The sequence below is a fragment of the Acomys minous genome (genome assembly GCF_964271855.1).
Source record: "Acomys minous genome assembly, chromosome: 11".
Classification (NCBI taxonomy): domain Eukaryota; kingdom Metazoa; phylum Chordata; class Mammalia; order Rodentia; family Muridae; genus Acomys; species Acomys minous.
The window spans coordinates 103412047-103430440 of NC_140492.1; positions in this window are offsets into that span (position 1 = coordinate 103412047).

Here is an 18394-nt window from a genome sequence, read left to right on the forward strand (position 1 = left end):
GACATGAGTCCATGTGTCCCAAGCTGGCCTTGAACTCAGCAGTAGCTGAAGATAAAAAATACACAGCGGATGTATCTGATTTATGCAGCACCGGGGATCAAACCTAAGGCCTGGTGCATCCTGGGCAATTATTCTGCCACCTGAGCCTGAAGAAGTCACACTCAAATCCTTACTTCAAGGTCTGCTTCGAGGAGGAGTTGGTCACAAGTAAAGTAATCATTCAGATTTTGATTAATTCAGGCAGTCAGTTGGTCAGTCAGTCTGTCTGTCCCTCTTTCACTCTCTCTCCCTCTCCCTCTCCCTCTGTCTCTGTCTCTGTCTCTCTCTGTCTCTGTGTCTCTGTCTCTCTCTTTCTCTCTCTCTCTCTCTCTCTCTCTCTCTCTCTCTCTCTCTCTCTCACACACACACACACACACACACACATGCACACATACACACACAATTTCCAGCATCTCTCTGAAACAAAGACATCCTTATTCTTAACACGGGCTTTACGGTCCCAACCAAAAAAAAATTCCATAAGCCAGATATAGTGATGTATGCCTTCTCCAGGACACAAGAGCATGAGGCAGAAAAGACCAAGTTCCAGGCAATGGCCTGTCTCAAACAAAACAAAAATGGCAAAACAACATTCAAAGAGAGGGGGGGTTCGGGCAAATAAATCAGTAAGAATAGCTGCTCTCCATTCTGCTTCTGGTGCTGTGATGAAACTTCTTGACCGGAAAGCAACTTAGTAAAGAGTAGGTTTGTTTTAGTTCAAGATTGCAGGCTACAGCTTGTCAGTGAGGGGAAGTCAAGGCAGGAACTTGAAGCAGACACTTCCACAGGCGAAAGCAGAGAAAGAATGAAGGCATACAAGCTTAATTGTGCTCTACAGTCTAGGATCCCCTGCCTAGGGGACTGTACTGCCCACAGTGGGCTGTGTCCTCCCAAATAATTAACATTGGCAAGTCAAAATCAGTGCCCCACAGACATGCTCCACGGGCCGCTTTGAGCTAGGCAGCCCCTCATAAATTGACAGTTAAAACTTACGGTCATGAGTCTAGAAGCCCAATAAGTTCCCACCGTCACCACACAGCCCCGGCCTGTGACCAGCATCTTTCCTTTTTCTGTCTTCTCTGGTACTTTGGTGCAGCAAGAGACAGTGGGCAGCCAGAGTGGGTTCTGCACACCCTGCATGACTTGATGGGTGGCAAAGGTGACTTACCCACTCCTGCTCTCCCCGGTGAAGCCACACTCGGGTGTTCGCCTTAGTCTTCCGCACTCTGTGGAAGGCTGCCACAAACACGCTCTGCAAGCAGCCTGCCTGCGCAGAAGTGCATTTCCATTTCAGCGAGCACAGCTGTCATGCCTGCTGGCTGACTGAGGTCTGCTAGGCTCACCATGTGCCACCTGCCCAGGCGCTCAGCTTGCCAAATCCAATCCCTTCCCAGCTTAGGGGTCTCCCTCCCCAAGCCCCGCCCCCCACCCCCCACCCCGTTGCAAGAGCCTCCCCACTTCCCAACCATTGTCACCTGCTTTGTGGACACCTAAAGCGACAGGGAGCTCTCCTCTAGCAGCCTTAGGCATCTCAGTCAGGAGGCAATTTTCACTGAACACTCGCTAGGTGCCAGGCACTGTTAAAGCACTTGGCCTGTGTTAGCTCATTTAGTTAAAGCAAGACCTCTGTGAAGGGGCGACAGTCATGTCCGTCCCCATTTGACAGGCAGCACAGAGGATCCGATGACTTTGTCCAGCTCACACAGCGGGTGAAGAAGTGATGGGGGAGTGAGATTTCAAAGCGAGACTGTTTCCCACCAGAGTCTTACTATGCTGTCGCCTTCCCTACTTGGAGGCAGGATGGCCTCTCATATCTCTTAGCCTTCTTGGGGTCCAGTCTTTCTGAGACTGTAATGAAAGCCAAGGCCCCCCTCCTAGCTAACGTAGAGCACAACACTTTGCATAACTTTAGGGAGTCAGCCCTTTCAGCCATTTCCAGCTGTGGGCCCCAGCTAACACAGGACGGTCTTGCCTACGCACAAAAGGCCATTAAGAACCCTTTCTGTGGTGGAACAGCAAAGGGCCCTAGAACTCACGGAATGTGGCCCCACTGGTTAGCATACACACGATGGGCGTGGCTCAGTGAGGCCAAATGCCGGAGGACTAAGTGTCCTGAGGACTTCCTGCTGCTATGGAGCACAGCTCTGTTTGTTAGCCTTGGGGTCCTCATGATCCTCCTAATATATGAATCGTGTGAGTCCTATAAGGTAGTCTCACTGGCACTCACAGTAACAAGGCTTGATCTCTCTCAGGCATTGCCGCTGAAGTAGATTAGTGATTCAACCACCACCCTTGGAAAGAAGCTGCAGATGGAGGTTGCTAGCGGTGACCACCACCCTTAGCAAGGATCTGGGAAAATAGATTGTCTAGCAAGGTTAGGTAAAGATGTTTTGCCATTGGTTCTGATGCAGAAAATCTTAGGGAACAATTCAAAGTTAAGAAAAAGCACACTCCTAACAGTAAAGGCGGGGACTTTTTGAGGGTGTCAAGCAAGAACAACAGCCCAGACTGCAATGGCTGATGTGACTCTTTCAAGCTGGACCGGTGACTGAAACGACAATTGATTTCCTTAATCTATTTTCCCCCTCAGCTTCCTGATATGATTTAATTAAAAAAAAATTAATGAGTAAATTTAAAGTAGAAACGGCTGATTCTTTTTTATATAAAAGTTTAGGTTTGTGATTCTTTTAATATTTTTATAAGATTACTTTTTAGGATAATTGATTCTTTGTAACTGTAAGTTGCATCCTTCCGGTAAAGAAAAACTGGCTGAGAAATTACCTTGCTTGCTCATACTTTGTTAATATATATGTAACAAGGTGCCTGGTTACAGATGCATACAGGTTCTTGGGAATAACTTGTTTTTTCATGTTTACTCCTCACCTATAAAATGTAAAACATTTGATCATGTGAAGATATGGAGGAACATGTTTTTCTTATGTGTATTCATTGTAATCTTTCACTTAAAGAAAAATAGAATGTAACCATATTGTGAGTTTTGTACTGTTTGAAAGATTTTTCGCTGGGATATATAAGCTGTGGGAGAAATAATAAAGTTGTTGGAACTCGCTCCTTGGAGTTTGTCCCATCCATCAAATATATGTATGTATATATGTACATGTGTGTATATGTACAAAGCAGGCTGTTGGAACTCGCTCTTTGGAGTTTGTTCCATCCACCAAGATATGTTTATGTGTACATGTATGTGTGTAAGATTGTTGGAATCCATTTCCATCCACCTAATGTGTGAATGCATATGTATGTACATATGCATGTATGTATGTATGTATGCATGTATGTGTGTGTGTGTGAGTAACGTTAGAGAAGAAGCTTGTAGAAGAAGCTTGTTGGAACCTACATGGTGGAGTCTGTCCTACTTCAAGTGTGGTGTCTGTGTGTGTGTGTGTGATATTTTTCTCTCCTTCTTTCCTTTTCTTTTTAGATGCTTGCCATCCTTAAGTGCATGCATGACTGCCACAATCATTGGAAGCCCTCGCCAGGAGCCAAGAGCCCTAGCCCCAGCTAACCATAATAGGCGTAGCCCCCCCCCCCCCCCGCAGGGAGCTATCAACACTGGCCCGCTGCCAAGGACAATTACCTTCTGGCTCTTCAGCTGCCCCTATCAGTAGACGCCCCTGTTGGCAACAATCAGTTTCAGCCTGGAAAGTTGCCCTCAGAGAAAGTCTGTTGTTGGGTGACCAGCCAGCTGTCAGTCTACATCCTGACTCAGTTTACTCTGTGGTGTCAAAGCTGGTCACCCACACTTTTCTATGTCTGGGAGATTTCCTGGTGTTCCTCCAGTCTCTGTTTCTCGGGTTCCATAGGATTGACTGCCCAATCTCTCAGCAATCAGTGACAAGTAATTAAAACCGCAAACATCTGAACAACTATCAAGACTCCAACACCAAGTGCCGAGCAGCAGTCTTCACTGGTTCCTGTTGCTGCCATCATTAAAGACAGTGCTGAAAACACAGACAGACTTTGACCTGATAACTCACTGTCAGGATTTTTTTTAAAATTATTTACATGAAAATAAAAGCTACAAATAAAAAATTTATAGCAAGCTTCTCTCTGAGTGAAAAGAAAAAGCCAAGAGAAGGGGGGAATTGAAAGTCCAGAAAAAAAAAATAGGGTGAATGTAATTCAGTATATTCATCAACCAGCTAACGTAATGAAGTATCTTAAGTAACCGAAAGGGTTCAAATGAATTTGGGAGGTGGACAGGAAGGACAAAGAGCACATCACAGTTGCAGTCAATCATGAGGGGACAGAGTAAGACTGCCTTGGGTCTTTCTATTCCCTTTTCCGCCCCTCTCTCTAAAGGACCATAGATCAAATGATCAGAGTAAAGTGGCTCAGAGGAGACGAAGAAATGGACAGATGCAGACAGGGAGAGAGAAGTGTAACGCAATGCACTCTGGGAAACGTGAAGATGTGCGCGCGCATATCAAAGAAGTGGAAGGAGAATCACGGTAGCCAAAAACAATGCACTCAGAGAGAAAACCGAGGGAAACTGCAGCTGAGTGTCGGGGGAAACCAGGAAGCTGTCTCCGGAGGGCCACCATGCCCCTTTGGTGGTTAAACAGCCTGGAAGCTGCAGTCAGGTCCTTCTTCCGTCTCAGAAACTAATCACCAGGGCATTTCCCTAATTGCCTGCATGCTAACAAAGGGCCCAGGCCCTCAAAGGACCGCAAGCTAATTATACTATGGTTTGTGTTATAGTTTTAAGTCCCACCTCAGGGGCTTTTTAAGAGGATCAGGGACTTTAAAAAGATAAATCCGGCCCAACCCGTTTGGAAAGGGAAAAAGGGTCACCTTGCCACCCCATCTTATAAATATTCAGAGTGATTTCCTTAAAATCCATGATGCTAAACACAGCGGGCTGCTAAAGTCCCTTTGGTTCATCACCTCCAATCTGGAGTATATCATCCTTTGCTTTGCTAAATAAAATTCTGCTTATACTGTCCCTTGGCAGAATTCTTTCCTCCAAGAAGACAAGAGCCAAGGAAGACCCCTCAACAGGCACAGCTATAGCAGGCTCGATATCATCCCGATGGGGGTCCACACGGGGCACAGTCTCCAGAACACAGTTCACCTGGGCCAGGAAAAGTCATGTGTCCGACCGTGGCTAGACAGGATCTCCTTGAACTCCATAGGAAGAGAGAAACCTCCTCCCTCTCCTGACTACCCTGGCTTCCAAAATGACAGTAACCAGGTGCTATGAGTGATTCGGCCACATCTTTGGACTGAGTACCCCACTTTGAGTGTAAGCGAATGGATGGTTTGATGCTTAGTTTATACAAGGGAAAAACCACCATCTGCCAGCTCCCCAATGGTCTCCAATTATCTATTAATGCCACCGATCACGCCTGTAAATCTACCAATCATAGCAGAAAGAGGAGAGACGCATGCTTACCAGTGACACTGTGTATTGTCTCCTTGCTCAGCCTAAAGGGAGCAGCACCTCAAGACTGATGTGTGACAGACACATTGGACCACACTCATCGTGAGCCTTACTCTGGAGAAATGCCACAGTGGAGGAAGGACCTCAGCCTAGGACCTTGGCTCTGACTCAGGTGCAATTTCTCCTACTGGTGACACAAAGCCCGCTTCAAATCGGCAATTCCAACGTGCCCAGCTGCGCTTGACAGCTCTGTGCTCAGCATTCATTACTGCCAGACGGAGACTCCCGAGTACAGCAGGTCTGTATGCCTGGAGTATATACAGCCCCCCCCCGCCCCCGCCCCGAACACTGCAGCCGCTTTATCCCTCCCGGTCTTAGCCTCTCTGTAGCCAGCATCTATCTGTGGCATTGTGCGAGGTGTAATGTGCGGTCTGAGAAGCAATATCAGTCATTAAGATTGGAGAAGAGAGAAAGAGGCTCGGGTCATCTGTGCCGCTGAGAAAAGCCCCAAGGCTGGGCCTTGGCTGTGATGGAGAAAGACCAACAGCCAGATTCCTGGCGTGTCTCCAGGGACCTGGAAAGTGGTGTGCCTGGGCGCAGCTTTCATTGCTGGTCCAAGAACCAGCTGGCACCAGCAGAGCAAAGACAGGGTCCTGAGTTTGTTCAGTCAGCTGGCAGCATCCCAGCCCTACCCCTCAACCATCTGGAAAATGAAAATAAGACCTCTGCTTGCTACCAAGATCCAGGGGACTTGCTCTGGAAGGCCCACATCCCTAGAGGAGGCTGCCCTGGTTCAAACCATTGCCCAGCCCCTTTCGCCCTAAACAGCGAAAGTGATCCATGAATCAGTGCTTTTTCCAGCAGCTGTGAGGGTCCTTACATGTCATTTCTGATCCTTATCCCCAATAGAAGGGACATTTTCTGTAAGCTCCCAGCCTCTGCTGGCCTGGGCCAGCCTGATCTCTGAAGCAGAGGGTCAAACTTCAAATCCAGTGGCTTTTTATTTTATTTTATTTTTTAAAAATATCATATATAGTGCTCTATCTGCATGTACACCTGCAGGCCAGCAGAGGGCATCAGATCACAGGATAGTTGGCTGTGAGCCAACCTGTGGTTGCTGGGAATTGAACTCAGGACCTCTGGAAGAGCAAGCAGTCAGTGCTCTTAACCTCTGAGTCACCTCTCCAGTGGTTCTTGACTGGGACTGGGTGCCCATTAGTGTGGATGTCTCTCCTTGCTCTGTGGTGTCAACTGGTTCTCAGCCAGGCTGCTTTAGCATGCCTGCTGTGACTGGAGATGGGGGAGGAGGTAATGGGGGAGGAACGCCCCCACCCCCAACCCCCGGGGCGGGGCGGCAGAGCTTCTACATGCTCAGGATGCTTCCCAGTCCTGCAGATGTCACTGGTCCAAGTGGAAGTGCCAGACAAGACAGCAGGAGGATATTTCAGCCTCAAACGCATCCACATAGAAACCTGGGCTTGTGGCCTAGCTGCTAGCTTAGGGCCAAGTGTAACATTGTCCCTAGCTGCTCAGGACTGCTCAGAAATGGGCCAGGAAGCCAGGTCACTTGACCGACCCGTCATCCTTCATGGCAGCACTGGCACACAGCCTCAGAGGCGAGGTGGCATTTGGCTGGGTAGTCAAGCCAGACTCAGCAGTCCATTTTTAGTTGGGGTTCTGGGATCTGTGGGTGAGCACGGCTCAGTCTGGAAATACACCTGGAAAAGACCACTGTCCTCTCCCTGTGGCTTCTCCAGACCTCTTCTCCCTGCAACAGAGTCCAGCCAAGCCTCGGGGTGGATTCCTCCTAGTTAATTGCTTTTTTTTTTTTTTCCTGGCAAGGCCTCTAAGCTCATGGAATCTGCCTCCTGTCAAAGGCAAAGCATTAGCTGACCGTTAAGCACAGGCTGCGGCTAATCACAGGCACTCCTTTTTCATTGGCAGCTTTCCTTTTTCCTCCGTAACTATTACAACCTTACAACTCATTTTAGAATGTTTAGAGAAGCTGTAAAAAAAAAAAAAAAAAAAAAATATATATATATATATATATATATATATATATATATATATATATATATATATATATATATGCTGAAGGAAGGATCCTATAATCCTAGCTCCTAGAACTGGATCAGTGTCTGCAATTTGGGAAAGATCTTTCCAATCTGTTCTATGTATAGTTGTGACTTGTATACAAGCCTACGTTGCTTCCACCACTCCTAGGAGTTAGTTCTGCAGCCAGCCTTGCCTGTTGGCCCAAGCTCATTGGCTTTGGTACTGGACTGTGTGCTTCCATCCACTTTTGTCCCAGTGTTCCCAGGATCCATCCTGGATTAGCACACCCTGTCCCGGGTCCTTCGGCTACCTTCCCTGTGCTGCCACAAAGTGTGAATTCAGATACACAAAGCCACCAGAGCTCACTAGCTACACCTGATCAAAATGTTAGCTGTCCACGGAAGCTGGTTGTCAAGAGGTAGACACAAAATTCCATTTTGTTGAGCAGGAGAGTGTCTCGGGAAAGCTTGTGGCCCTCCATAGGACAGAGGGAACACAGGGGCGGAGCTATCCGGGTCTCCATCTGTGTGAGAATCCCTTCCTTTGAGAGACAGAGCAAACAGTGGCAACCCAGGTTCCCAATGACAAATCAAAAGGTGATTCTGCCAAAGTTCACCCTGGGGAACCAATGAGCTTATTAGGGTTATGCACAGGGCATGGGTGACATCAAGCCAGCCACACTAGGTCTGTGCCAAGCATGGACGGCAGCTCCATGTGGCTGCGCAGATAGAGCTTCTCCTACTAGCCTTCCCAACCTCTCACACCTCACCAGCTTCCCACCCACCTCCTCACACCGCGCATGGCCAGTGTAATGAGGGCCAAACTGCGTCCATGTGGCTGGAAGCAGTAGCCAGACACACAGGTAACATCAAATGAGCCCCCCCATCCCCCCCCCAATCCCTCCTTCCACAAGGACAATGCCACCTGCCACCAGTCAATAGTCCCAGCTGCGATGATTATTTTTCAAGCAGGCCCAGCTGATCTGACGATAAGGGCAGCTGTTTTGCTTAGAGGCAAGCTTTCCGCTGTGCTTGATGGCAAGGCTCCCTTCTTAATAATTAGGAAGTATACTGTCACCACCTCCCCCTGTTGAGTTACTACATATCCAGTATCCTTTAAAAAAAAAATAGCTCTCAGCACCAGTGAAATGATTAATTATATTAATATATATTAATAATAATTAATTAATTCAATGGGGTTAGGAGGAAGTAAGCAGGAAGGATAAAGCTTTATGCAGGATCTCGTCACTGCCAGGGTGAAGCTGGTGTGCACGATACTATGGTTTAAATAGGAGACATCTCCTGTGGGCCCATGTGTCTCCAACTGATGATCGGTATTATTTTGGGAGGTTCTGGAACCTTCAGGAAGTGAGCCACAGCTGGGGGAAGCCGCGGAAGCCTGCCTTGGAAAGTTATACCTGGTGCCTGTACTTTCTTGCACAATCTCTACCTGCCTGTCCTCCTCCCTGTCCTCCGTACAGAGAACGGTCTTTGCGACCTGCTCCTGCCCGCATTGATAGTTTATCTCACCGCAGGACCAGAATGGACAGAGCCAACCGTGACGCACCTCTGAAACCATGGGCTGAAATAAACCTTTCCTCCTTGTAATTGCTGCCAGGTGTTCTGTCACAGTGGTGAACAAGTTAACACACACCATCACAATACTACAACCCAGGACTAGCTCAGTCTCCAGCCAAGCACTGAACGGTGTTGTGAAAGAAACTCCATGGTCCTTTCAGTACTCTGGGGGGGGGGGATTAGGAGTGTCCTCTGTAGCCTTATTTTAATATGTATTATGAAACCATCGTCTGCCAATGAAATCTCTTTCGGACTTCAACTCTCTGTATATACCTGTGCAGGCTGTGGTACATGTTACGTCGCATGGTAATGATTTGCTTTGTTGCCTATTTCAAGTAGACTGAGCTGCATAAAGGCCCTTTCTCGTGGTGCTCGAATTTGACATTTAGATGGTGCACAGAGTAACTCTGTTGAAGGAAAGGATGAATGAAAAAGTCCCAAGAGGGGCAGGGGCGGTGGCTCAGTGGATAAAGTCCTCACCATGGAAGCATAAAGATAGCAGCTGGGATTCAGGCATGGTGGCTCACTTGTAATCCTAGCCTTCAGGAGGGGGAGGCAGGCGATTCTCTTGGGACAAGCTGGCTAGGTAGGATAACCGTCTTTGACAAGTCCTGAGTATCAGAGAAAACTCACCTCAGGAAATAAAGATTGACTGGCAGAAGACGACACGGATGCCAGCCTCCTTGAGATTTCCACTGCTGCTGACAGCAAGGGGAATTACAGAAAGGAGAAGCCTCTGGCGAGTCTTACAGAATTGGTTACAAAGTTGTTGAAAGGGCTAGAAGGGATCAGTTTCACACACAGGTGAAAGAAATCAACAAGGCTTCAACTGGGAAAACCAGGCAAGGGAGGATGGAAGAACGTGGGGGCAGGGCTAGAAGCCTCTACTTGGCTGCAACAGGGAAGACAGGAAGACATGAGCCCTTCCTCTGTCTTCCTTGGGGAAAAGCAAGCTCAGTGAACCTTTCTTTCTTTCTTTTCTTTCCTTTTTCTTTTTCTTTTTCTTTTTTTTTTTTTTTCTTTTTTTGGTTTTCCGAGACAGGGTTTCTCTGTGTAGCCTCAGTGCACCTTTCTAAACTCTAAAACCAGGTTCTCCTGTCAGACTTACAGCCAGACATTCCATTCCCTCCTGCCCTTGAGAAGTTTACCTACACCTATGGATGTCTGGAACGTTGACAGCTTCTGGGGAAGGAACAGAAATGAAAATGAAGCCCATGTGTCCCCCTCCTATTACTGGAAAGAGTGGGACAGAGCCATTCATTGGTCCAGAGCACTAAGAACCAAACCAGAGCCTCCATTATGAATGGTCCACTCCCGTCTCTGGGATCTGCATCTGTAACCCCATGCCCCAGGATCCTCCGTGGGGAAGGCAGGGGTTGGGAGCCAGTGCCTACCTTTCTTCTCATGGTGGGACAAGGCTCAGTGACGGGCCCATCGACAGGCCCCTTACTTGCCCTGAGTCTGACAAATCACTCCAGTGGTCCTCGCCCCGGCCCCCAGATGGTCAGAACTAGCTGGCAGCCCATACCACACCTCCAGACACCAGATTGGCTCTGGCCTCGGGGGAGGGGATGCTGTATCCTAGAGGTGACTGGCCCACTCCCAGCTCTGGTCTCATGGAATTGTGGAATGCTTCGGCACAATGAGATTTCATGTGCTACTGAAATCTCAAAAAAAGAGAAAACTTGGTGAGGGAATTTTGTAGGCTAAGAGTGGGCTGCAACAGGCAGAGGCACAGAGGGTCTGCTCTGTCACTGATGTGTGTGAGCACGGATGCAGACACATCCTCCCCGAGTGAGCCCAGTTCATTTATAGAAGAGGCTGGTGCTGGAGTCTACCTCAGAGTGGGTTCGGGTAAGCGATCGTCTGGTAGCTAAGCCCAGACTAGGGCCATGCAGATGGATGGGCATGAGGGTCGTGCCCAGTCTCACACACTGAAGGAAAAGGACAGAGCCTAACTGGGAATTACCTAAGGCCAGCTGACTTCCCAATTTCAACCACCCTGTCTTCTCATTTCCAGTTTTTCCTGTAATGTGCCTTGCAGGACCCTCCATACCTTTGTTGATTTTACAGTATTGAGCACTGAAGCCAGGGCCCAGCCCACCCTAGGCAAGATCTCTGCTACTGAGATCAATTTCTAGCCCTACTTTGAGTGTTTTTGTTGGTTTGTTGGTTTGTTTGTTTGTTTTGTTTACAGTCCTGGTGATGATTTTGCATTTATAAAGTCCAGGAGGTATTAGTTTTCCTGATACTGGTGTAAAAAAACAAAATCACTAACACCGACTAGCGGCTTACAATAGAGATTTGTTCTTGAGGCTGAAGTCTGAAATAAAGTTGTTCACCTATTTCCTCCCTCCCCACACTTCTAGCGGCCATCGGCATTCCTTGGCTTGTTCTTCGATCCCTAAGTGCTGCCTGCCCACCGAAGTGCTCTGTGTCCGCTTTTCCCCACTGTCTCTCATATAAGGATACATGCTATCACCAGCCAATGTAGGAAGATGCTCTCCACCCTCCTGAACACCTACAGTCCTCGGATGTGGATATACACTTTTGGAAGCTACCTGATTTCACCTGTTTAGACATCTATAAAAATACCAGAGACTGAGGGCTTATAAACAGTAGAGCTGGCTCCTGGCTGTGGCAGATGGGGGACCCAGTGGGCAGTAGCTGCAGTGACTAGGTGTCAAACGGGTGTCTGAGGATAGCAGCCTGAGATGTGGAAAAGACAAACGGGTTCATCATCCTGGTTGAGAAAAGGACAGGTGGGGAGGGAAGACACGGAAATGAAGTGGTCATTATCTGAAATAAGGGATGAAAAAGAAAGAAGCAACAGAGGGTCGAGCACTGTCGTTCTTTTTGCTTTTTTGTTTTTTGGAGACAGGGTCTCTCTGTGTAGCCTTGGCTGTATAGCCTTGGCTGTCCTGGACTCACTTTGTAGACCAGGCTGGCCTCGAACTCACAGTGATCCGCCTGCCTCTGCCTCCCAAGTGCTGGGATTAAAGGTGTGCGCCACCACCATAAAGCACTGTTTTGTACACACCGCCTTCCTCCATTGAGCTGCAGATCCTCTCCTTGTGGGAGGGGTCCATGTCCTTCCCTCTTGCCCTCGAGAGCACCTATGTCACTTGCCTTGGCCAAAGGCAAGAGACAACAGAAGTGTTAATTCTAAATGAAAACATTAAGAGTCATCACATGACTAGACCATAGTCTTCCTCCCTTCTAGAGGGAGCTGGCGCTGTTAGCTTCAGTCGCAGAGCCAAGAGGATGTGGGGCAGAGCTGCAGACAACCACAGTAGATGAGAATGTGAACAAGAAATAACTTTGGCAAATCACTGAGACGTTTAGAGCTGCTTGTTACCACAGATTAACTCAGCCTACACTGACTGACACATCCACCTGCCAAATTCTTGTTTGGAGAGCCTTTGCATAGTGAAATATTTTCTTGGTGTTTTAACTTATACCTTTTATATTTAAATCATACAACACCCACACACACCCACACACACACACACATATGCACACGCTCCTGGAAATCATGGCATTTCTCTCACCTAAGCCTCTTGAATGAGAAACTATACCCAGCCCTAAGTCTTATCACTTAAAACTTAATTTTGAAGCCTTATGTTAGTTACAACTCCATTGATTTTATGTTAATATTTTATCACCAAATGTTATCTTTTTGTTTAAGTTGGCTTATGAACTTGATAAAGTAGACCTAACAATTTGTCAAATTTATAAAATAAGGCTGTTAGTGATTTCGAGCTACAAGTGTAGTTTTTGTTTTGCTTGCTTTGTCTGTAGTCCAGTCTCCCCTCAACCTTGAGGCAGCCTTCCTACATTCGCCTCCAGAGAACCACCATCACCAGCCACAATGCCGTTTAATTGATTTCTACAAGCCAACAAAGTGGACTAGAGAGAAAATACCTACCTTGAAAGCATGGGGACCAGAGTTCAGTCCCTAGAGCCTCCATAAAATGCCAGGTGTGGATAGGCAGGGACAGGCAGATCCCTGGGCTTTCTGGACAGCCAGCCTAACCTACCTGGCAAGTTCCAGGCCAGTGAGAGTTCCTGCCTCAAAAGCAAGGCAGATAGCATCACAAGAATGATACCTGAGGCTGACCTCTGACCTCTGACCTCCACATACATATGCAGATGAACACGTGGGTACACACACACACACACACACACACACACACAGAGAGCACCATCAAAACGACATTTTGTTTCCAGTCTATAGACAAAAATCCTCCTAAGCAGTTAAAACACTAAACCTAAATTTAATAAACAATTATAATTTACACATTTGGACAGACCTTAAACTTAACTACCTATATCTTATGAGGCTTTGATTAATATTTTAAATCTAAAACATGAGTCTCTGCTAACCTAAAAAAAAAAAAAAGATAAAAAAAATTCCACAGCATATAACAAAATTCAGTTCTCGATAAAATTCCTAACTAGACATAACTTAGCTTGTCAAAAAGTTGCTGGAAGAATGTTTGGGTTCTGGCAGTAACGTGGTATTCCAGACTCATCTTGATATTTCCTTTCCTAAAACACGCACCAAGCCTCCAACCCTGACTGTGATGGGCTTGTGGCTGGAATGCAAATAAGACACATCTGCAGGGCAGCGCTTGGGGGCTGCGGAAGGGGAGAGAGCCAGAAACTCACTGTAATCTATGGTCGGACATTCAAGAGCCGCTGAGCCAAGTTCCCAGAGCCTTAAAGCCCAGTTCTTTCCCAACACAGCATTAAACAACAAAAAAGCCAAGGGAAAGCACTGAATAAGAGAAGGAAAAGGAAGACCCAGGGGAGCGTCTGGGGGTACCCTAAGGGGTAGGATGGAGAGAGAGAGAGAGAGGCGGGGGACAGGGCTGGAATATGGGGCCATTTGGCAGTGTTCATAAAACCAAATGTGCTTGGTAAGGATTTTAGAAAATCTGCCTTTCCCCTAATTGAAGGGGTTGGAACACCGACAGCCGTAGAGTGGTTGGGAGAATTGACAAGAGACACGGAAGTGTTGCACAGATGTTAGCCGCTGGCATGACTTGATCGAGCTGGGCCTCCCGTGTGGGTTAGAACTGATGGGGTCCAGAGCACCCACTCATTCCTTCCCGCTCCACCTTTTCTACAGTTGCTCCTCCACACACTGGTTCCAATCTTCTGTCTTTTGCAAGTGGCCTTTCCTGTGGGGGCCCATGATGCCTCAGTCACTGAGGCCTTCAGCTTCCTGAACTCAGTGGCTCAATGAGAGGGCCGGATGGAAAGCCAAGGGACTTGGCCAGGATTTAATTAAAGCCTCTTTCGCCATTACCAGGGAAGTCAGCCCCCTTCCTCCCTCCAGGTTCTTCTATCTCCTTAATGAAATAATCAAAGAAAGGGCCCAAACAGAAGTTCGTGGGCAATTCCATTAACATGTGCAAGAAAAACCCCAGGGAAGGCAAATCTTGTCAGTTACCAGGAGAAGGGAAGTAGAGAAGGGGAAAGTATGTTGTTTGCGTTAAGGTGACGTGAAAGTCATATGGTGGGGACGGGAACTCTAGAGAAAGAGTGAGGAACCCCAAAGTACCAGAAAGAGCACACTTTAGCCCTGGCCATCCTAAGGAATCAAGAGAAAAAGGAAAAAGAAGCAGGCTGTGCCTGAGTCGGGACTCAGAAGGATGCAAGACGCAAATGACCCTGTGATGGCTTGGCTTGCACAGGAGGGCCTGAGTTCTGGGAAGGGAAGTACAGTATCTCACTAATTATTCCGCCCATCCCTTTCACACGGCTTACAGTGAACCCACCTTCCTAGAGATGGTGCCTTAACCAGGTCACTGACACCATCTGACCAGAATGTTAGGTGTCCACTCAGAATGGCGCTCTGTTCTCTTGACCAGGAGGCACTTCCCCTTAAGATTTCTTTATCGCCACGCTAACTTTCTCCCCTCTGAAGAGGTAATCAAAACCTTCATTTAGCTGCCAGAGCAGGGACCATAGCCCCAAACACTTTTGGCATCTCTGACCTCTGGCAGAGATGAGGCTACCGAAGAGCCCAAAGACTTTCCTGGCCTTTAGCTAAGACAGATGGTTCTTTCTCTTTGGGGCCTTTTCACCCTATATTACCCAGACAAGTTTTTACCTTCTATCTTATTTAGGGTTTACATTGCTGTGATAAAACACCGTGCCTTAAAGCAACTTGGAAAGAAAGGATTTCTTTCCTCTTATTCTTACCAGTAAGCATCCATCACTGAAGGGAGTCAGGACAGGAACTCAAGCAAGGCAGGAACCCGAAGGAAAGCGCTGAAGAAGTCATGGAGCACTGCTTACTGACGTTTCCTCACGGCTTGCTCAGTTTGCTTTCTTCCACAACCCTGAACTGCCCCAGCGAGCTAGGCCCTCCCACTCCAATCGAGCTGGGCCCTCCCACTCCAATCGAGCTGGGCCCTCCCACTCCAATCGAGCTGGGCCCTCCCACTCCAATCATTTATCAAGAAAATGCAGTACAGACTTGCCTTACGGAAACACTTTCTCGATTGCTTCTAGCCTGTGTCAAGTTGACGTAAAAGTAGCCAGCACATCTCCTATATTCATTATCTAAAAATTGAGAATTTAGCCATAATTAACAATATTCACTTAAGGGCCTTGCCCCTTTGAAATTAGAAATGCAATTTTTTTTTCCTAGGAATCTCACCAGAAACCATATGCCTTACAGTGAAAGCATATGCCCCAGGGCTCTTGGTTTTACCTTATTGGAGTGTTATCTATTCCCAGTGGAGGATTATCCCAGCATAGATGACAACTCACAGAAGATGGCCCACAGACCTCACCACAGGACTTTAAGGCAGTCGAGCAGGCCAGAGACTTCTCTCCCTAATAGTACTTACTGCTTATAAAACTTGACAGACAGAGGGGCCTTGTGAATTTGGTCAGTTTCAGGGAGTTCCAGAGACCTTTGAGTTGTTTACTTCCTGAGTCTTAAGAAGTCTCCTCTAGGGCTGGAGAGATGGCTCAGTGGCTAAGGGCACTGGCTGCTCTTCCAGAGGTCCTGAGTTCAATTGGCAGAAACCACATGGTGGCTCAGAACTACCCATAATGGGATCTGATTCTCTCTTCTGATAGGCATGAAGACAGGGCACCCATACACACACACACACACACACACACACACACACACACACACACACACACACACACAATGAATAAATAGATGTATTTTAAAGGTCCCCTCTAGAACTTTCTCCAAAGAGCAATGTTTAAGTGTAGAGGAAACTGCTATACAAGAGAATAGCATCAAAATGGAGTATTTAGCTAAAGCTAAGTCATTTACTATGACTCTCCCTTGAGAAGTCTGTACCTACACCCAAGTATCTCTTCCTCAAGTATCTCTTAAATCCTATGCTGAAAAAGTATTAAATGGCATCTAATAAGCTGCTACCCACCCACCCCACCCCCCGACATGTGCACACTCCTGCTCGCTGGTGTGTTTAATTCTTCCCATGAGCACATTTCTATTCTTAATAAACACCAAACCTGCTTCATACTGGCTAATCCTGAAATCAAAGCCAGGAATCCTGGGTTTACCTAAACTGATGTCCCTAAAGATTACAGGAAGCCCTCCGGCTACTAAGTGGCCATGTGGAACCAAGTCCCTGCCCCTCCAATTGATGAAGGCAGCAGCTACCTTAATAACGCAGTTTCCACAGAGAGGCTCATTGCCCAGCACGGAGGGAAAGTCCAATCCTGCCTCACTGAGCTGCAGCTGACAAAGGAATGCCTGCAAAGACATGGCTGTTCCTACCAGAGCCGTATAAACAGTCTCTAAAGGACGAAGGCTGGAAGGCAGGGCGGGGCAGTGCCATGACAGGTGAACACTTGAAATATTTTGCTTTTTGAGAGAACCTCACTATTGGGGGATAATCTGATGTATTTTGATGCTAATTACTGCTTGTTGTTCTGACGCAACTTTTGTTTAGTAAAAAGCCACCCCACCTGGGCAGGGCAGGAGATAGGTGGGGCTTAGAGAGGAAGGAATTCTGGGAAGAAGAAGGTTGGCCATAAGGAGAAAGGAGAAAGAACCTGAAGTGAAGAAAGGAAGGCTGCCATGAGTTAGCTGGTGGAGAAGCACAAGTCTGCCATGGATAGAGAATCCGGCCCAGATGAAGAACATGAGCAAGTATGTGGGATTATGGATGGGAGGTAGCTTGATAGAGGTTATTGAAAACAGATGGCATGGGATTGAGGCAGGGATCCCATGCCTGCCCCACTATGGGAGGTGATTTAGAGGATTGTTATCTGCCCTGCCCCAGGTTAACTATGGCTATTTTAAAATATAACAAGTGTCTGTGTCTTAATTGATCACTAGCCGTGTCTACGCCTCACTATGTGATTCAGGTCAGCCTTGAACTCCATCTTCCTGACATCTGAGACTCCAGGTGTGTGCTACCACATCCAGCTACTTGGGCTCTTTCTTCCAGGTGTAAGTGTGCATGTACATACATACTCACGTGCAGCTTCTACCACAGCATTTTTCTAAATTTTCACGTAACAAATCCAGAACACAGTTATTTTTCAATACCTCCATTTTATTAGCCGCCTATCATTTGCATATATAGGCTAGATGAATTTTATTTCTATCATTTTATTTCTGTAAACGTTGTAGGCTCTTCTTTGGGGGGGAGGGGCAGGATATGATGGGTAACGTCAGTGTGTAACTTGAGGCTTAGAATCACCTGGGAGATGGGCATCTTCGCAAGTCTGTGTAGGATTATCTTTATTAAGTGAGGTGGGGGAGACCGTTCCCTGGGCTGGGATCCTGGACCATACAAAAAACGACAAAGAGAGTTGAGCACAGGCATCTGTCATCTCTTCTTCCTGATTGTGGATGCCATGTGACAGGCTGCTTAAAGCTCCCACTGTCCTTACTTCCCTATCAGGGACTTTGGGGTCATAGTAGAGAACTAAGGATGATTTCAACTAAGCTAAGAAGAATTAAGTTCATGAGAAGTGCTGTGTAAGAAGACATGGTGACTGCATTTAACAGTGTACTTGAAATGTATGTGTGCTCGCCATAAAAAATGATGTGATACATGTTAATGTTTGATTTAGCCACTCTATTCGTAGTTCAAGACCTTCAAAGGATACCATAAATCACCCATTTTTTTGAAAACTTTATTTATTATGTATACAGTATGCATCCAGTCACATTATAGATGGTTGTGAGCCACCATGTGGTTGCTGGGAATTGAACTCAGGACCTCTGCAAGAACAGTCAGTGCTCTTAACCACTGAGCCATCTTTCCAGCCCCAAATCACCCATTTTTTATTTGTCAATTATAAA